This window comes from Hylobates moloch, unplaced genomic scaffold (genome assembly GCF_009828535.3).
Source record: "Hylobates moloch isolate HMO894 unplaced genomic scaffold, HMol_V3 SCAFFOLD_7, whole genome shotgun sequence".
Lineage (NCBI taxonomy): Eukaryota > Metazoa > Chordata > Mammalia > Primates > Hylobatidae > Hylobates > Hylobates moloch.
The window spans coordinates 115,509,211-115,530,945 of NW_026652282.1; the positions used below are offsets into that span (position 1 = coordinate 115,509,211).

Consider the following 21,735-nt stretch of genomic DNA (forward strand, 5'->3'; position numbering starts at 1 on the left):
TGAGACAGAGTCTTGCTCTGTCACCCAGGCTGGAGTGCAATGGCGTGATCTCAGCTCACTGCAACTTCCACCTCCCGGGTTCAAGCGATTCTCCTGCCTCAGCCTCCCGAGTAGCTGGGATTATAGGCACCCATCACCACACCTGGCTAATTTTTGTATTTTTTTTAATAGAGACCGGGTTTCACCATGTTGATCAGGCTGGTGTTAAACTCCTGACCTCAAGTGATCCACCCGCCTCAGCCTCCCAAAGTGCTGGGATTACAGGCGTGAGCCACCGCACCCAGCCTCCAATATGTTTTTCCAGTGGTGTCATAGTTGCAGGTCTTAGATTTAAGTCTTTCTTTTGATTTGATTTTTGTATATGGTGAGAGATAGGGGTCTAGTTTCATTCTTTTGCATATGGTTATCCAGTTTTCCCAGCACCATTTATTGAAGAGGCTGTTCTTTCCCCAAGGTATGTTCTTGGGATCTTTATTCAAAAATGAATTGGCTGTAAATGCATGGACTTTTTCCAGGGTTCTCCATTCTTTCCCATTGGTCTACAGGTTTGTATTTATGCTGGTAGCAAGCTGTTTTGGTTACTATGGCTTTGTAACCAAAGTATACTTTGAAGTAAGGCAGTGTGATGCCTCCCGCTTTGGTCTTTTGGCTCAGGATCTCTGCAACCCTCTTCTCTTTAAAAATACAGAATGCTTCATGAATCTGTTTGTCATCCTTGTGCAGAGGCCATGCTAATCTTCTCTGTGTTGTTCCATTTTTAGTATATGTGCTGCCAAAGAAAGCACTGCAATCCTCTTCTGATGTACCCTCTACTCTAGCCCAATACATTTGGCCATCCGTGGAAGACAGCAGGGTCTGGGACAACTCAACCAGCGCTGGCTACCTCAAATACTCTCCCTTGAAAGGAGGCCACACTATCAGTAACTTCCATAGGCCTCTTGGAGTATAATTAAAGATACAATTTTCAAAATTAAATTGTACTGATGCTCAGAGGAAGAGTAAGGTGAAGTGTTGACCGATCCTCTCTCCAAAAGAAAAAGGCCCAAAGAATTCTCCCCAGTTGCCCCACCCAGGCTGCCAGTAGATCTTCCTTAAGCTCATGCTTCTGATAACTTTGTTCACAGATTTCCTCAATTTAAAATGCCCTTCTCTGTCTTTGGAATACCTACTTATCTTTCAAGGCCCAGTGGAAATGCTCCTTCCTCCACTAACCTTCCAGGATCTTCCATGAGAACTATTAACTCCTGCTCCGTCACCATAGAATGTTGCTTATTCTGCTTTACAATTCATCTGAACTTAGGTAATCACTAGCCACATGTATATCTTCCTTTCTCTCCTACCTAGACTATGAATTCTTCAGGATGCCAGCACAATGCCTGATCCAGAAATGACACTAATACCATTTGATGAAATAAAATCCTTCATCTCCATTGCATCTGAAGCCCTAAGTAGGCCCAGAAGGGACCCTAGGCAAGGCCTCATACAACAACCATCCACCCTTCCCTAGGACATCTCCAACTTAACCTGGCCACGTGTTGCTTTTACAAATGTAAACTGGTTAGGCAGCAGGGTGTTGCAAAAGGACCAATGCTTGTACTTCCCTTGCAGGTCAGACTGGTTTGTGGTATAATATACGGTTGTGGAAAATGTAACTGGTACAGCTCACATAAGAATCCAGTATAGAAGGCCAGGCACAGTCGCTCATGCCTGTAATCCCAGCACTTTGGGAGGCCCAGGCGAGCAGATCACCTGAGGTCAGGAGTTCGAGACCAGCCTGGCCAACGTGGTGAAACCCCATCTCTACTAAAAATACAAAAATTAGCCGGGCCTGGTGGCCGGCGCCTATAATCCCAGCTACTCGGGAGGCTGAGGCAGGAGAATCACTTGAACCCGGGATGCGGAGGTTGCAGTGAGCCGAGATCCCACCATTGCACTCCAGCCTGGGCGACAGAGTGAGACTCCGTCTCAAAAATAATAGTAATAATAATAATAATCCAGTATAGAAAAATTGTATGGTGCCATAAAAAACAACTGAATTTCCAAAAGGAGACATGTCTCCCACCTCTGGGAGGCTTTTGACTCCTATTTGCTTTAGACTATCCTTGGGCTTGATATCTCTTCAGATCTTATAAATTGGAAGAATTCTTCTTTTGCAAAAGTGGGCATCTTGTTTTGTGTTGTTCTTGCATCATTTAAGATACATTTGATTTCTTTCCAGTCATATCACATACACTGTGGCAGGGTTTGCATGTTGCAGTGAGCCAAGACCGCACCACTGCACTCCAGCCTGGGCAACAGAGCAAGACTTTGTCTCAAAACAAACAAACAAACAAATAAACAAACAAATAGGGTGAATGGTCTCCCTTTTGGTAAAGCCTATGTTAGTTACTTCAGGAAAGATGCAGAGTCCGCTAGGCATTGGCACTGGCAGTCTTGGGATTAAGACACAGTGAGAGCCTACTGTTCATAGCCTTTATATAGGTGTGCTATTTTTGAGCTGAGGTGAGTTTGAGAGGGGCCTTATGAGAGGAGTGGGGAATATTGCCTAGTTCTCCCATTACCTTGAGGCAAGGGCTGGTGACCAAAAGATGTGGCTAAAACAGGGTTGAACACCAACAAGGCTTCGGCTGCATTCTCATTAGCTGACAATCCAGACTCATGGTCAATCCAGCCATAAAAAGGTATTAAAAACGACACCTTTAATTATAGACTGTTCAGACATGTTGCATTGCCAGTCCATTTTGGTAGCCTTTGCCCAGAGCTCCTCTCCTGTTATTTCTTGCCATAACTCGTTTTGGAAAAAAATTAAGGAACAGGAATCATAATTGCAGTCATTCAGTGGCAGAGCAGACAATAGAGACCCGTTTTAATTCCCTAGAGCACTTTTTGCAAAAGTAGGAACTAATTTCCACTGTTGCACTAACTAGCTGTACCTTTCTTCTTTCTGGGCCTTGAAATTCACTTCATACAATGAAGCTGCTGGACTAGAACGAGTTTGTGGCAGGCCTGGTCAAAAATTTCTGTTCAAGGTCCTGGAACTAGCCTTTCTCCTGTCTTGATTCCTTGTGCAAGTTTATAGAATCAAGTCACAGAGAAACTGTCCTGTATTTCTCATCACTCCTACCCCATGACCCATATAAGTTAAATAAAAATGACTAATCAAGTTAATCAAGAACACTTGAATTGCCTGCTAGATGTCAACACTATGTATGAACGACTTTGTTTTCTTCTTTAAATAGTGGGAGTATTTTCCATGCTCCAGAGCTTGGGGTGGCCTCAGGGATGCCAAGAACCCTATGACTTAGTGAGCCTGTGGGCAGAGCTAAGGATGGTTTTTCACCTTCTGTAGTAGCAACCAGGGCACCTGTACTCTTTGCACCTGTCAGGTTACAACACTGTTACACAAGGCTATCTATTCACCAAGCTAGAGAAAGTTGACCAAGACAAGGAGACAGTCTTGGGCATAGTATTAAGGGGAAAGAAATAAAAGTCAGGAATTCCTTGTGAATGTGGAAAACCACCATGGAATGAGGCATGTGAGGCAGTGTGGTTCACTGGAAGAAACACAGAGTCATGAGCTGTGGAAACTGGCGTAAGTTGCTTAAATTATCTGAGCTCAGGCTTAGGCAACATGGCAAACCCCTTGTCTGCTAAAAATACAAAAAATTAGCCGGGTGTGGTGGCACACGCCTGTTATCCCAGCTACACGGGAGGCTGAGGCACGAGAATTGCTTGAGCCCAGGAGGTGGAGGTTGCAGTGAGCCAAGATTGCACCACTGTACTCCAGCCAGGGGGACAGAGCGAGACTCCATCTAGAAAGAAAAAAAATTCTCTGAGCTCAGATCCTTCATTTGTGAAACTTTCCTTCATAAGGTAGCCAGGAAATAATGCATGTTTGTAAAGTGACTAGAACACAGAAGGCACTCATATATGTGTTTATATTATGAAGAAGCTGGGACTTGATGAAGAATGAAATAAAGGCCATGGCCACTGAGATTAGTCAACTTTGTTGTAAAAATTCAACAGGCTGTTGATAATGGGGGAGGCTGTGCGTATGTGGGGGCAGGGGCTAAATGGGATATCTTGGTACCTTCCTCTCAGTTTTGCTATGAACCTAAAACTGCTCTAAAACAATAACGGCTTTAAGAAAAACTACCAAGGGGAGGCCAGGCAGTGGCTCACTCCTGTAATCCCAGCACTTAGGGAGGCCGAGGCGGGCAGATCACGAGGTCAGGAGATTTGAGACCAGCCTGGCCAACATGGTGAAACCCCGTCTCTACTAAAAATACAAAAATTAGCCGGGCATGGTGGTGTGTGCCTGTAGTTCCAGCTACTCGGGAGGCTGAAGCAGGAGAATTGCTTGAACCCAGGAGGTGGAGGTTGCAGTGAGCTGAGATCGCGCCGCTGCACTCCAGCCTGGGCAACAGAGTGAGACTCCGTCTCAAAAAAAAAAAAAAAACTATCAGGGGGAAACAAAAACAAAACAAAACAAAACAAAAAATCAAGGGAGTCCATCTTATCTAATGATGTTGTAGACCAGATACTGCCTTAGGTCACCCTCAATTGCAGAGCTCATGTCTCAGCACCCTCCAGGGATTTCCAAGTGGTAATTCATACTTGGTGTCTCCACGCTGTTGGACATTTGGGCATGCTATTTTCACCCTGTCTGGTACCAAACCCTGATGAGTTTTGCTATTTTCCACAAGAAATCCAGATACAATCAGCATTTTCTAAATTTGTCAATTTTACTGCAATTCTTAAGGATTGTGGGGGAGATCCCACATCGTACCCTGAGTAGCTTTGTACTATCTCATTGTCTCTACTCTTCCACTCTGTTCCTTTCCAAAGTCTGTACTTCCTGTGGCCCTATCCTTTATACTTAGCTCCTTGGCTTCTCTCATAAATGGCAGGCCCACCAGGTTCATCTGGAATTTTCTATGTAGTAATCTGGTAGGTGCTCAATGAAACATATTTAAAACTTAAAACTGGACTGAGACTTTTGAAACACCCAGTTGAGGGAATATGCCAAAGGGCATCACTGAAATTTCATTAAGCATCCAAGATGTATAACTTATCACACTCACCTACTTACCTACTTTCTTCATGGGCAAACTTGGAAGGCAGACTGAACTAATAATATACCTAGAAAAAAACCCACAAGTTTTTTTTATTGTTGTTTTTGAGACAGACTCTCGCTTATTTTGCCCAGGCTGGAGTGCAATGGCGCCATCTCTGCTCACTGCAACCTCCGCCTCCTGGGTTCAAGCAATTCTCCTGCCTCAGCCTCCCAAGTAGCTGAGATTATAGGCACCCACCAACCATGCCCTGCTAATTTTTATATTTTAGTAGAGACGGGGTTTCACAATGTTGGCCAGGCTTGGTCTTGAGCTCCTGACCTCAGGTGATCCGCCCACCTCAGCCTCCCAAAGTGCTGGGATTACAGGCATGAGCCACTGCGCCTGGCCAAACCACAGGTTTTTAAGGTAAGCATGTGCGTCACAGCACTTCTGGGAATATGTCCTCACAGAGGCACAGATGATTTCAATGATTGGGGTGAGCAAGCCACAGCAAGGGGAGATTCTGCAATAACATATACTTAAGATATAGCTTGTATATAATTACACTCCACTTCAGCCCATGTGATTTTGTACTTCAAAAGTGACCAGCTCTATAATCCAGTTGTAAGTATTTTCCCAAATGTCCACTGCGAGAGGCAGGTATACTATACTGCAGTGCAGTGGTTAAGAGCATGGATAAGAGGCATTCAGACCTGGGTTAAAACTTCATTTTGAAACTTACTAGCTGTGTGTGACCTTGGGCCAGTTTGCCTCTTGTAGCTTCAGTTTCCTTATTTGCAAAATAGGGGTGATTATATAAATGTTGATGTTCTCTGTATAACTCTTCAAAACACATTTTTAATGTTGGCATTTGGAGTAACACCAGCATCTAGATACATATTTAGAATCAGTAACTTTCCTAAATACATGAAATTCAGCATTTGAAATATCTAAACTACATTTAAAAGGCCAATTCTAGTTTAAGCTGGTTATGCACACCCAAACAAGTTCCTAGTCTTCGAGGTAAAACCCCCAAATAAAAAACCAGTAAAAAACTAAGTTACACAAGATTATGTCCCAAGAATACACTTTCACCAGTGGTACTTTATTATTATTTTTTTCTTTTTAGAGACAGGATCTTATTCTGTCTCCCAGGCTGGAGTGGAGTGGCACGATCATAGCTCACTGCTGCCTTGAACTCCTAGACTCAAGGGATCCTCCTGCCTCAACCTTCCGACCTGCCTCAGCCTTCCAACCCACCTCAGTCTTCCGAGTAGCTGGGACTAAAGCACATACCATGACACCTGGTTAATTTTTTTTTTTTTTCCTTTTCTTTTTTTTGAGACAGAGTCTCATTCTGTCACCCAGGCTGGAGTGTAGTGGTGCGATCACAGTTCACTGCAACCTCCACCTCCCAGGCAAGCGACTCCTGCCTCAGCCTCCTGAGTAGAGGGGATTACAGGCATGCGCCACCATGCCCAGCTAATTTTTGTATTTTTAGTAGAGATGAGGTTTCATCATGTTGGTCAGGCTGGTGTCAAATTCCTGACCTCGTGATCCACCTGCCTCAGCCTCCCAGAGTGCTGGGATTACAGGCATGAGCCACTGCACCTGGCCTAATTTTTTATTTTTTGTAGAGATGGGGGTCTCCCTTTGTTGCTCAGGCTGGCCTCAAACTCCTGGCTTCAAGCGATCCCACCTTGGCCTCCTTGCCTCCTGCTTGGGATTACAGGTGTAAGCCACTGTACTGGGTCTACCAGTGGTACTTTTAAGCTGGCATGCTTAAACTTGCCTAACTGTATATGCTCAGCAGTGGTAGTCCATGATTGCCTGTCCCCTTGTTCAGAACACTTGGGGCAATTTTTGGTTTTTTTCAGAACAAAGGCACATCTGCCTCAAAGAAGTGTACAATTCCATACTTCTTAAGATATAGAAAATGCTGGCTGGGTGTGGTGGCTCACGCCTGTAATCCCAGCACTTTGGGAGGCCAAAGCGGGTGGATCACGAAGTCAAGAGATCGAGACCATGCTGGCTAACACGGTGAAACCCCATCTCTACTAAAAAATACAGAAAATTAGCTGGGCGGGGCGGCGGGCGCCTGTAGTCCCAGCTACTCAGGAGGCTGAGGCAGGAGAATGGCGTGAACCCGGGAGGCGGAGCTCACAGTGAGTGGAGATTGGGCCACTGCACTCCAGCCTGGGGGACAGAGCGAGACTGGTTTGGTCTAGCTCCTGTTTTCCACCGCACAGAAAGCCAATCATTGACACAACAATTATTGCCAGGGAAGAAGGCTTTAATTGGGTGCTGCAGTCAAGAAGATGGGAGCTCAGTCTCAAACCCATCTCCCTGACCCACTAAAACTAGGGGCTTATATCGCAGGGAAAAAATGTAACAATGTATAAGAAAGTAGGAACTAAGGAGGAGCAAGGAAGCAATCACGATGAATGAGGAGTCCCACATCTCATTATCTGGATGTGCTTATGTGATGAGTTTCAGTTCTTGATACTTTTCCTGAGAGGCCTGAAGGTCATCTCCTGAGGAAGTAACTCAGATAAAGCAAATATAAGTTTTATGCTTTAAGATCAGAAGGCTCAATTTCTGTTTATCAAAAAAATAAAAATAAAAATAACTATCTATGGGACTATTGGGTCAGTTTCACTTGCAGCTTTGAAATGAATGTTGTTGTTGCTGTTTCAAACCTTAGCTGTATTCTAGAGGCCTGAGTTTGCTCCTCCCAGAGGCTGTCAGGACAAAATCTAGGATAGCTTAAGCTCCTCTAGTTACATATTACTCCCACTGAGAGGTGATAGCATGCTGGCAGCCCTCACTCACTCTTGGCGCCTCCTCAGCCTCGGCACCCACTCTGGCCGCACTTTAGAAGCCCTTCAGCCAGCCGCTGCACTGTGGGAGCCCCTCTCTGGGCTGGCTGAGGCTGGAGCCAGCTCCCTCTGCTTGCGGGGAGGTGTGGAGGGAGAGGCGCAGGCGGGAACTGGGGCTGCGTGAGGCGCTCACCTGCCAGCACGAGTTCCAGGTGGGCGTGGGCTCGGCAGGCCCCACGCTTGGAGCGGCTGGCCGGTGCCACAGGCCCCGGGCAGTGAGGGGCTTAGCACCCGCGCCAGCGGCTGCGGAGGGTGTGCTGGGTCCCCCAGCAGTGCCAGCCCACCAGCTATGCGCTCGAATTCTTGCCGGGCCTCAGCTGCCTCCCGGCGGGGCAGGGGTGGGTACCTGCAGCCCTCCATGCCCGAGCCTCCCCCGCACCATGGGCTCCTGCGCGGTCCAAGCCGCCCCCTGCTCCCTGGTGCCCAGTCCCATCAACCGCCCAAGGGCTGAGGAGTGTGGGTGCACTGCGCGGGACTGGCGGGCAGCTCTGCCTGCGGCCCCAGTGCAGGATCCACTAGGTGAAGCCAGCTGGGCTCCTGAGTCTAGTGGGGACTTGGAAAACCGTTATGTCTAGCTAAGGGATTATAAATACACCAATCAGCACCCTGTGTCTAGCTCAAGGTTTGTAAATGCACCAATCAGTGCTCTGTGTCTAGCTAATCTAGTGGGGACTTGGAGAACTTTTGTGTCTAGCTCAGGGATTGTAAACGTACCAATCAGCACCCTGTCAAAATGGACCAATCAGCTCTCTGTAAAACAGACCAATCAGCTCTCTGTAAAATGGACCAATCAGCAGGATGTGGGTGGGGCCAGATAAGGGAATAAAAGCAGGCTGCCTGAGCCCCAGTGGCAACCTGCTTGGGTCTGCTTCTGAAGTGTGGAAGTTTTTATGTTTTGCTTTTTGCAATAAATTTTGCTGCTGCTCACTTTTTGGGTCTGCACTGCATTTATGAGCTATATCACTCACTGTGTCGGTCTGCAGCTTCACTCCTGAGGCCAGTGAGACCAGGAACCCACCAGAAAGAAGAAACTCTGAACACGTCTGAACATCAGAAGGAACAAACTCCAGACACGCCGCCTTCAAGAACTGTAACACTAACTGCGAGGGTCCGCGGCTTCGTTCTTGAAGTCAGTGAGACCAAGAACCCACCAAATCTGGATACACCACCATCTCCCAATTATGCTTCTTGCCCTAATTCTGGAATGGCTGCTATATAACTATGACACACCTTTATATCCTCAACACCTTTCATGAGCATTTTTCCACCTCCTTAGTGGAAATCTGATTTTCCTCTGAGAACACCATTTCCTTTGTAGCCCCGTTCAAGGGTAGCTACTTAATCTCTCAGCACTCCACCTTCCATAGTCTGGGAGGTGGGGTTGGTGTCTTCCACATTGGGGAATGCCACTTTCAAACCATTACTCCTTCCTTTGAGTTACATGCTGTTTGGCTATGATAATGCTTCCCCATCTTGGTCATTGTTATCTACTGAACTCCTGGCCACTCCTCTGTATTCACTGGAGACTTTAGCAAGTGGCTTTTAGTCTTGCTGTCTACTGTAAGTCCTGCTGCCATCATTCTGGGGGACTTAAGTGTCCACGTGGTCAACCCACCCATTAACCTGGCCATTCTGTCCCTTGATCTAATTTCTTTTTTCTTTTTTTGAGATGGAGTCTCATTCTGTTGCTCAAGCTGGAGTGCAGTGGCGTGATCTCAGCTCACTGCAAGCTCTGCCTCCAGGGTTCATGCCATTCTCCTGCCTCAGCCTCCTGAGTAGCAGGGACTACAGGCGTCCCCCACCATGCTGGGCTAATTTTTTGTATTTTTAGTAGAGACGGGGTTTCACCGTGTTACACAGGATGGTCTCGATCTCCTGGTCTCCTGATCCACCCACCTCGACCTCCTAAAGTGCTGGGATTATAGGCGTGAGCCACTGCGCCTGGCCTGACCTCCTAATTTCTAATGACCTTCTCCTCCCGCAGCCACCCACCTCAACTGTTGCACCCTAGACCTTATAAACAGCAGAAACTTACCCTAATTCAAGCTTGTCCAACCCATGGTCCATGGGCTGCATGCAGCCCAGGATGGTTTTGAATGCAGCCCAAGACAAATTTGTAAACTTTCTTAAAACATTTTTTTTTTGTGTGATTTTTTGTAGCTCATCTGCTGTCTTAGTGTTAGTATATTTTATGTGTGGCTGAAGACAATTCTTCTTCCAGTGTGGCCCAGGGAAGCCAAAAGATTGGACACCCCTACCCTAATCTGAAATTCTACTTTCTGATTAAACGTCCCCGTATGCCATTTTCCCTTCAATTACTCCACTATACCTGGTTTTTTTTTCTTCGATGAAGAGATACTTGGCTGGCTATGAACACTGATTCTGTTCCTCTTCGATGCTAACAGAAGCCGACTTTTTTCCACGATCCATCTTTTAGGGAATGTGATTCTATTTATCAGCTTTGGGGTCAGTCCTGATTAATCTAAAATGACAATTTTCAAATTGTGGTCCATATCGGTTCCTTTCCAAGGTTTCACAAAGTCAAAACAACTTGCAAAATAAGTCATTATTTGCCTTTTTTTTTTTTTTTTTGAGACGGAGTCTCGCTCTTTCACCCAGGCTGGAGTGCAGTGGCGCGATCTCGGCTCACTGCAGGCTCCGCCCCCCGGGGTTCACGCCATTCTCCTGCCTCAGCCTCCCGCGTAGCTGGGACTACAGGCGCCTGCCACCTCGCCCGGCTAATTTTTTGTATTTTTAGTAGAGACGGGGTTTCACCATGTTAGCCAGGATGGTCTCGAACTCCTGACCTTGTGATCCGCCCGCCTCGGCCTCCCAAAGTGCTGGGATTACAGGCGTGAGCCACCGCGCCCGGCCTGCCTTTTTTTTTTTCTTTGTGGACAATTTGGCTGATGGTGTAAAAGCAATGGTAAGTAAAACTGCGGGTGCACTGGCACACAAATCAAGACAGTAACATCAGCCTACTAATGGTCATTATACTTTTCCCCACCACATGCTTGAAGAAAGAAAAAAAATCAAATTTTACCTGATTAAGCAGTGAAAATTACTAATTTTATTAAATATCAACTTTTGAGTACAGGTGTTAATATTCTGTGTGACAAGCCGGGCGCGGTGGCTCAAGCCTGTAATCCCAGCACTTTGGGAGGCTGAGGCAGGCGGATCACGAGGTCAGGAGATCGAGACCATCCTGGCTAACACGGTGAAACCCCGTCTCTACTAAAAACACAAAAAATTAGCCGGGCGTGTTGGCGGGCGCCTGTATTCCCAGCTACTCGGGAGGCTGAGGCAGGAGAATGGCGTGAACCCAGGAGGTGGAGGTTGCGGTGAGCCGAGATCGCGCCACTGCACTCCAGCCTGGGGGACAGAGAAAGACTCCGTCTCAAAAAAAAAAAAAAAAAAAAAAATATTCTGTGTGACAAAATAGGAAATATGCATAAAGCACTCTGTATACAAAAGTATGATGGTTACCTCAAAAATAAAAACAACTTGTTGAGTTGCAAACTGAACTAGCTGATTTTGTCATGGAACTCCATTTTTACTTGAAAGAATAGCTGACAAACTGTGGTTATTCAGACTTGAGTATCTGGCAGATTATTTTTCATAAGTGAATGAAATGAGCTTGTCACTTTAAAAAAACAACCTTTGTTCTTCACTGCTTTCAACTGTGACAAATGCTCCTGAGCTATCAAAGAAGATGAAAAACAAAAAAATCCATTAGATTTAAGAACATGAAGGTCCTGCTGACCTTCTCAAAAGATTTCACTAGAATGGTGTGGGTGGAATACAGATTAAGGTAGATTGAGAAATGAGTGGGAGGTGAAAAAAAATGGAAGCAGTAAGAATAGACAACTCTTTGAAGAAGTTTAATAATGAAGGGGAAAAGGATAGAATGATAGCTGGAAGGAAGAGTGGGATCAAGGAAAATTATCCTAAAGATGTGAGAGACTTGAGCTTGTATAAACGATGATGGAATGGAGAAAATATTAGGTTGGTGCAAAAGTAATTGTGGCTTTTTCCAATTAAAACTAGTGGCAGGCTGGGCACGGTGGCTCACGCCTGTATCCCAGCATTTTGGGAGGCCCAGGCGGGCTAATCACGAGGTCAGGAGTTCGAGACCAGCCTGGCCAACATGGTGAAACCCCGTCTCTACTAAAAATACAAAAAATTAGCCGGGCGTAGTGGCGGGTGCCTGTGATCCCAGCTACTTGGGAGGCTGAGGCAGGAGAATCGCTTGAACCTGGGAGGCAGATGTTGCAGTGAGCCGAGATCGTGCCACTATGCTCCAGTCCAGGTGACAGAGTGAGACTCCCTCTCCAGAACCAAAGTAACAAGAATAACAAAAAAAAAAAACAGCAAAAATCGCAATTACTTTTGCACCAACCTAATAAAAAGGGAGTGACCAAAGATACAGAAAAGGGAGGGAATAGTGGGTAAGATTTAGGAAAAGAGTTTGGGATCTGGGGCTCAGTTGATGATGATGGTAGTGGTGGTGGTCGTGGTGTGTGTTTGTGTTGATTGAGTAGGGGTGGTAGAAGTTTTGAAGAAGGTGGAAAAGGTAAATTGTCATTGTAGAAAATGGGAGAGCAAACAGACCAAGGAAACAAAGTAGTCTTGCTAGGCAGTGTTGATCTTGATCTCATTCTCTCCCCTTGCTTCTCCCTCCCTTTATAAGTTGCTGGTTTCCAGATCTGTACCTCTAGTCCATGCACTTACTGCCTCTTGATACCAGTGGGCTAGGTGAGATCCCCAAACACTGGTGGAACCTTGACCCTGGCCGTTGTCCAAGCTCTTGACACTGTCTTGAGAAAGAATTCAAGGACAAGTCAGAAAATAGTGAAAGCACACACTCAAAAAAGGGGCATGCAGGTGTACTCAAGAGAGTCGCACCCAATAGAGTTTGGGGCTTCTATTTTTATGGGTTTCTTTAACCAAGGGATGAAATATTCATGAAGACTTCAGGAAAAAGGTGAAGATTTCTCAGAACTGTGGCACCACCCATTTTTACACCAAATATGGGTGTTCCCAGAACTGTTATGGTGCTGGTGGATGTGAGATTATGTTAATGAGCATATAGTGAGATTCTCTAGGTCAAATCCAGGGCCATTTTGGGTCCAGTCAGTCTTAGCCAGCTTGGCCCACATCCTGTTATTCAGAGTCTTATGGGTCCTTAGCATATGCAGCTGCTTCAACAGTTTCCTTTTGCTAGTCATGTAAAACTGCTGCCTAAAATTTTCTATTCTCCTGCCACCACCCCATATTATTCCTGTCCCACTCTGACCTCTAGACCCTCATATCTAACCACTGGATATCTCCACTTGGGTGTAACACAAGCATTTCACTCACAACATCCAAAAGCGAACTCATGATCTTCTCTCCCAAATCAGGTCTTCTCTTAGTGTTCCTTATGCCAGTGAATGGCGCTATCATCCATCCTGTTATGCAAGACAGCACCCTAGGAGTCATCCTTGTTTTGTCAATTTTCCTCTCCCTCTATATTCAACCAATTACCAAGTCCTATTAATTCAGTTTCTTTCACAAATCTTAAATCTATCCATACCATTCATTCCCCCTACTACCACTTTAATTCAGGCCGATATTATCATCTGCACTACTGCTATATCCTCCTACCTTCCTCTCCCACCCTTTATTTTCTTATAAGCAGTCTGAGTGATCTTTTTCAAAAGCAAATATGTCACACCTCTATTTAAAACCCTTTAAGAGCTTTTCATTGCCTCTAGGATAAAGAAAAAAATCTGTAACTCTTCCTCTTTCCTTCCGTCTGCACCTCCACCCTCTGTCACATGGCTCATATTCCCAACCCCTCATCCTTCCCTACGTTATCTTTTTTTTTTCCATAATCACCTTCTTCTTCTCCTTCTCCTTCTTTTTGTTTTTAGGTTTTCGCCATGCTGTCCAGGCTGATCTCGTTGAACTCCTGGCCTCGAGTGATCTGCCCACTTTGGCCTCCCAAAGTGCTGGGATTACAGGTGTGAGCCACCACACTCGGCCTCCATAATCACTTTCTAACAGTCTATATACTTTATTTGGACTATTGTTTGTTGTCTGTCTCCCTCCTCTAGAATGCAAGCTGCATGAGTCCATGGATCTTTGTTTTGCACACAGCTATATCACTAGTTTGCACCAAATTTGCCCCCTCAAGCCTGCCCCCCACCCCGCCAAAATTTGTATGTTTAAGTCCTAAAGCCCAGCACCTCAGAATGTGACTATATTTGACATAGGGTCTTTAGGAGGTAATTAAGATAAAATGAAGTCATTAGGGTGGGTCATAATTCTATCTGACTGGTGTCCTTATAAGAAGAGATGAGGGCTGGGTGTGGTGGCTCACGCCTGTAATCCCAGCACTTTGGGAGGCCAAGGCAGTTGGATCATCTGAGGTCAGGAATTCGAGACCAGCCTGACTAATATGGTGAAACCCCGTCTCTACTAAAAATACAAAAATTAGCCGGGCATGGTGGAGTGCACTTGTAGTCCCAGCTACTCGGGAATTGCTTGAACCCGGGAGGCAGAGGTTGCAGTGAGCTAAGATTGTGCCACTGCACTCCAGCCTGGGCAACAGAGTGAGACTCCATCTCAAAAAAAAAAAAAAAAAAGAGATGAGGACACAGACACATATAGAGGGAAGATCATGTGAAGACACAGGATGAAGGTGGCCATCTACAGGCCAAAGAGAGAGGCCTCAGAAGAAACCAACCGTACTGACACCTTGATCTCAGACGTCAGCCTCTAGGACTGTGAGAAAATAAATTTCTGTTGTTTAAGCCACCTGGTCTGTGGTAGCTTGTTGCTGGGCAGCCCTGACAAACTAATACACTCCCAAACACCTAGGACAGCTCCCGGCACATAGTAAGCACTCAGCAAATATTTGCTAAAAAACCAGATAAATGTGAGGCTGTTTTGGAAAACTTTCAAACCGGTTTTTTCCTCTGCTCTCACACCACCACAGCAATCATCACAACAGAAGGAGAATTCTATGACCAAAAGTGGTGGGGAGGTTTTCCCCCACACACCAAGTCCTCCAGTTGAATTCCAACACTCTCTACCTGGAGATACTGTCAGATCCCACAAAGGGAGGGCTTGGTCTCCAAGGCTGCCCCTCCACACACACTAGGTGCAAGTCCAAGCCTCCAGAACTTCTGACTGGCTTAAGTTGGGGTTCCCACAATCGCCTCTTTGGGTTCCATTAATTTGCTGAAGCAGCTCAGAGAACTCAGGAAACAAGTTTACTGGTTTATTATGAAGGGTATTGAAAAAGATACAGGTGAAGAGATGCATAGGGCAAGGTATGGGGCAAGGGGTGCGGAGCTTCTACGATCTCCCTGGGTGCAGCACCCTCCAGGAACCTTTATGCGTTCAGCTATCGGGAAGCTCTCCAAACCCAGTCTTCTTGGGTTTTGATGGACATGTCATTATGTCAGCATTCCTTCCCCTAAGGTATGTGGCAAGACTCTTTCAGGAGAGGGTCTTAAGACCCATAATCAGAAAAGTGGGGGAAAGATTCGAGTTCTGCCTTGCGGCAGGTGAAAGGAGAGTGGGAGAAGATCAGATTCTGTTTTCTGAGGCCAGCTTCTGAGGCCTAGCACACCCAATATTATAACAAGAGTGTAACAAGGGCTATGGGAGTTATGATCCAAGAACCATGGGAGAAAACCAATATATATATGTGCATCATAACACCACAGAGGCCCTCCTTGATCTGGCCCCTGCTGTCGTCTCCCAACATCCCCTGCAACATTTCCCTTTGATCTCTCAACTCTATCCAAACAGGACTTTTCCGAACTCCTGAAACATGACTTGCTCTCCCCACTCAGAACCTTTGCATACTGAGCTCTCTGTTCCGGAGTGCTCTCCCCCTCATCCCACCAGCCCTCCCCCACACCAGCACCACAGTTTTGCATGATTTATCCTTCAGGTCTCAAATGAAATTCAAAAAAAAATTTTCTCAAGCAGATTAATTGGCTCTCAAAATGAGGTTAGTTAGGCCTTTGTGTTCTGCTCTCCTATCTATTCATCTCTTCTCTGTGTGTGCGTTGCTTAGAAGGAATGTTGTGTTGGTTTGGAAGAATGACTGGTAAATTACTGAGAGGAGGGAGTGAGACCCACAGTGAGACATAAGGAAAATAATTTTTTCTCTTGAGTGGGATGCAGATAAAAGGAAGGAGAGAATAAAAGCTTCAGATTCATCTTCTATAACTTGTTTTGTTGTTGTTGTTTTTGTTTTTTTGAGACAGGGTCTTTCTCTGTCGCCCAGGCTGGAGTGCGGTGGCGCCATCACGGCTCACTGCAGCTTCAACCTCCTGGACTCAAGTGATTCTCCCACCTCAGCCTCCCGAGAAGCTGGGAATACCCATGCCCAGCTAATTTTTGTATTTTCTGTAGAGACAGGATTTTGGCATGTTGCCTAGGCTGGCCTCAAACTGCTGGGCTCAAGTGATCTGCCCTCCTCAGCCAGGATTACAGGCATGAGCCACCGTGCACCCACCGGTGCCCAGTCTCATCTGTTATAATTTGACAAATACCTGGTATTGGGACAGTTTCTGAGCTGTTTGTTTGAGAGACTGATGGAAGATATTGAGATAAATTTTAACTACACTTTTTTTCTAAACAAGGGAAGGGTCTAGCACTGTGATTTCTGCTTGTTGTGGGGTCCTATCATTTATGGAACTTTCTTATATCTTTTATATATATTTTTGAGACTAAGTCTCGCTTTGTTGCCCAGGCTGGAGTGCAGTGGCGTGATCTCGGGTCACTGCAACCTCCGCCTCCCGGGTTCAAGCGATTTCCAGATATTTTTTGTATTTTTAGTAGAGACTGGGTTTCACTATGTTGGTCAGGCTGGTCTCTAACTCCTGACCTCAAGTGATCCACCCGCGTCTGCCTCTCAAAGTGCTGGGATTACAGTCATGAGCCACCACACCCAGCCCCTTTCCTATATCTTTTAACCCAACATCCACTAGCTATGACCTTCTACTCACTCCATTCTCCCTCTATTCACCCCCTCCCCAGACAAACCCCACCTCCTTTCACTGTTCCAATGTGCTTCTCTCACAGCTCTCTGTCCATTTCTGTGTCTGGCTGCTGGATTTGATCCAGCAGCACAGAAACCAGCAACCCAATGAAGGTAAGATACCCACCCAGCAGCCTGGCTCAAGTTCCAGGCATACAGAGCCCTGTTTCCAATCCTGTTGGTCCTAAAAATATACCAACCCTTGGCAGGTGGCTGGGCTATTTTCAACCTTGGGGGCCTCAGGAATCAAGGGATTCGTGCCAGGTCAGGAAGCAGAAAAGCAGGCTTTCATTGGTGGGCTTCATATAGAAACAGCTGTCTTGCAGCATGAGTTCAACTGATTCTCAATTGTCTATTTACTGGCATTGCCATTTTACTGTTTCCTTTTTAAAGCTCAATCACATTTTCCAGTTCCACCCTAAAACATGAACCTGGGATAGCAAATGCAGATATTGGGAGGGGAGGGTGAAAGTCCAGAGAAATATCTTTTTAAAACCTGTCCACCTTCATGTAGTTCTGGAATTACAGAGGAGCTCTGAAGGAACACTGAGTGACTTCTAGTTTCTCAGCAGTTTCAGGCTTAAACATCATGTCTAAAAAGTGGGTCATGGTGCCTGTTTCTGCTGGCAAAATTAAAGTACTATTATTATCCCCATTTTACAGGGGAAGAAACCTGAGGAACAGAGAGGTTAAATTACTTGTCCAAGCTCACACAACTAGGAAGTGGCAAACTCAGATCTGTCAGGTTTCAAAGCTTATGCTCTTAATCACTAGCGTTTCTGACACTGTGGTCCTCAAGTTGTCCCACAGAATGGTATTAAGTGAATGACCACCTTATAACCAAATATTGTCATGTAATTTCAGCACTAAATTTTGCATTTCTGTTTACAATCATAATGGTACCAAAGATTACTACTTTAATTCTTTTGGATCCAAGGGAAAAGAACAGAGGTAGACCTAAAGTATAAGTGATGTATTTCCTTCAAACGAAGCCAGACGACACCAAAGTTAATTCAGAGGAATTGTTTTAATAATGCACATACTAATATTCACACTGGGGCAAGTGATTTCATTTTAGCAAAACAACACCATCCATTATATTAAACTAGTGTTAGTGATTTGAGTTGTATTGATTTTTTAGTTTTGTTTGCATTTAATATGTGAAATCATTCTGGGTTTACAGTTGTTTAAATGCTATGAGTATAAGGAGTCTATGTCTTGTTTTATATTATCATATATGTAAGTAATATTATAATAGAAGATCAACACTGAGGGCCTGAAATAATTATTTTCTGATGGAAAGTGTCCACACATTGTTCCTATTTGCGAATCTGCTGTACAGGGCATTGAAAACTGTAAAGAGCTGCACGACTGTCCAGGAATTCTTTTTGTTAGAATTTTGTTTTTGTTGCTGTTTTACCTTGGAGATATCTGAAGGACTCAAGGTGACCCTAACCTCCCTTAAACCACTGGCGCATGTAGGCAATAAAACTAGACATCTTTGGCGTTTCTTGACTATTCAGTCTAGTTACCGTATCTTGGTAATTTGTATTTTAAGCTGTTGCTAAAAGATCGGACAATTTTCTCATTTGTTTCTCCAAACAAAAAGGATGCAGTGGCAGGTCTTAAGGTGAGGAACAAGAAAATGGGGAATAATTTCTATTTTCTTTCACTTCCTCCAAATTGCATATCATTTTCAGCTCCTTTCAAACTTGAATGTAGTTATGAAATTGAGCAAATTGGTTCAAAATGATTGCCCACTCCCTATTCTCCAAAAAGAAAGAAATGGAATGAAATCAAAGCTCTTCACTCCATCCCCAGAGTAAAGGGAAACGTTTGATGCAACTCAGACTGGGGCTCTAATTCTGGCTTTGCAATTTAGAAGCTCTGAGCCTCAGTTTCCTTACATGCAAAATAGGGATAAGATAATACTATTTCCAACCTCATAGAGCTGTAGTGAAGATTAATGTAAATGAGATAATATGTGTATATCATCTAGATGGTGCCTATCACAGAGGAGGTACTCAAAAAATCGTGATTTTTTTTTTTTTTTGAGACAGAGTCTGGAGTGCAGTGGCGCGATCTCGGCCCACTGCAACCTCCGCCTCCCGGGTTCAAGCGATTCTCGTGCCTCAGCCTCCCAAGTAGCTGGGACTACAGGTGCCCATCACCACGTCTGGCTAATTTTTGTATTTTTTGTACAGACAGGGTTTCACTATTTTGGCTAGGCTGGTCTCGAACTCCTGGACTCAGGTAATCCTCCTGCCTCGGTCTCACCAAGTGCTGGGATTACAAGCCTGAGCCACCACACCTGGCCGAAAAACAGTGATTATTATCATCTTCAAATCTCTCTCCCAGCAGGACTGCACAAATGTTTTATTATTCTTTACTTTTGTAAAAATTCTTTTGTTACTACTTTAATGCTTTCAGTGAAATCAACAAATGTTTTATTAACTTACTAATTCCCTCTAACAACAGAGCCTATTTTATTCTTTTTGTCCACATTCTTTCAGGGCAAACACATGGAAAAATGCTTAAGATATAATGTTAGCTGGGCGCGGTGGCTCACGCCTGTAATCCCAGCACTTTGGGAGGCCGAGGCGGGTGGATCACGAGATCAGGAGATCGAGACCATCCTGGCTAACACAGTGAAACCCCGTCTCTACTAAAAATACAAAAAATTAGCTGGGCGCGGTGGCGGGCGCCTGTAGTCCCAGCTACTCGGAGAGGCTGAGGCAGGAGAATGGCGTGAACCCGGGAGAGTTCGATCCAGCCCGGGACAGCGAATCCATCTCAAAAAAAAAAAAAAAAAAAAAAAGGTATAATTTAAGCCAAGGGAAACAAAAGTGCGTGTACATGGAACTTACAACCAAGGCTGGGCCTCTGTCTTCCTCATTGCTGTATCTCCAGTCCTTAGAGCAATGATTGTTGCCTGGTAAGTGGTATGACTTAATAAATACCTGTGGAATGAACAAACTATGGAAAAATTTGAAAGCAGCTGAACAAGGACAGAAGGAAGCATCTAGGAGTGAAAAATACTGGGATTGGATTAGAGCAGAGATGTGACTCTCTTTTCCTTCCTTCCTCCCTCCCTCTCTCTCTTCCTCCTTCCTTCTTTCCCTCCTTCTTTCCTTTTTTCTTTTCTCCCTTCCTTTCTTCCTTCTTTTCCTCCTTCCTTCTTTCTAAAAATTTTTAAAGTATTAAAATATATTTACAGTTGAAACATGGGAAAATGAATGTATTCTGTTTGCCTTACAGAAAAAAATGCACATTAAAAATTTCAGTCAAGCAGGCCAAAGGAGCCACAGATGTATTATTAAATTATAATCAGGCATTATAAATTATAAGCAGGCTTTGCTGGGAATGTTCCTTGGTTCTTTTATTGCACTGTAAGGAGAAAATATTCAGAACACTTTGAAGCATTCACACTTCAAATAAACATAAAAGAAAGGGGCAACTTGGCAATGGGTGAAATGCCATGCAGGCTTCAACATGTGAACCTAATAGAGTTGCTGTAGAGAGCTTGACAAGTAAATTTATTAGAATTTGTTCATGAAATTATTTATTTATAGTGTATGGACAGTGAACCACATTCAACTTTTCTATTTAGATTCTTGGAGTTTTGAATGTACCTTGAAAGAGTTCAACTTCTTCATTTTACAGATGAGAAAATTAATCCCAGTTTGGGGATGTGACTTCCCCAAAGTCACATTTGTATTTCTATCCCTCAACAGCCTCATCCCAATCAATCTCCACACTTGCATAGGGCTTGAGTTCTCTTTTTTTTTCTTTTGAGACAGAGTCTCACTCTTTCACCCAGGCTGGAGTGCAGTGGTGGGATCTCAGCTCACTGCAACCTCTGCCTTCCAGGTTCAAGCAATTCTCCTGTCTCAGCCTCCCAAGTAGCTGAGACTACAGGCACACACCACCAGGCTCGGCAATTTTTTGTATTTTTAGTAGAGATGGGGTCAGTCTGGTCTCGAACTCCTGACCTCACGTGAACCACCCACCTTGGCCTCCCAAAGTGTTGGCATTACAGGCGTGAGCCACAACGCCTGGCCACCAGGCTTGAGTTTTGTTTCTCTTTTTTCTTTTCTTGAGATGGAGTCTTGCTCTGTCGCCCAGTCTGGAGTGCAGCGGCGCGATCTCGGGTCACTGTGACCTCTGCCTCCTGAGTTCAAGCGATTCCCCTGCCTCAGCCTCCCAAGTAGCTGGATTACAGGTGCCTGCCACCATGCCCGGCTAATTTGGGCTTGAGTTTTCAAAGTGCATTGACACACATCTTGGTGTCTCAGGTTCTCCATGTACAAATTGGGGTTAATTATGGAAACTACCTCGTTCAAGACTACTGTGAGAATTAAACGAAATAGCCTCCAGTAAGCATTAACAATTGTTATTATCTTCTTCTTAAATAAAAATTGTGGGAAGGCATTGTTTTGGACTGAGATCCTGGACTAGGCCCAACAGAGCAAACCAAACCAGAATGGAGTCACTAGTTCTAGGTGCCATGTAATCAAACTGAACTTTAAAATGAGCCAACTTTCCAAAAAATAAGATATTCACAGTGGCCAATCAGAAGGGGCCCAGTTTATCTGAGCCAGTATGATAATGAAGTCCCCTCTATTCTAACCCTGTAAGGAAAGTAACTTTGAAATGAACAATTTGCTGGGTGTGGTGGCTCACACCTGTAATCCCAGCATTTTGGGAAGCCAAGGTGGGAAGATTGTTTGAGCCTAGGAGTTCCAGACCAGCCTGG

The 21,735-nt window shown here is 44.9% G+C and overlaps 1 protein-coding gene and 1 non-coding gene across 5 annotated transcripts in view; one reads left to right on the forward strand and one right to left on the reverse strand.

Annotated features, from left to right (window-relative positions):
- Window positions 1-21,735, forward strand: part of PABIR3 (PABIR family member 3) — a 417,014-nt gene that overhangs the window by 118,695 nt on the left and 276,584 nt on the right. The window lies entirely within an intron of this gene.
- On the reverse strand, window positions 679-785 carry LOC116812290 (U6 spliceosomal RNA). The gene has a single exon (XR_004370604.1). It is a non-coding gene; the product is annotated as a U6 spliceosomal RNA (small nuclear RNA).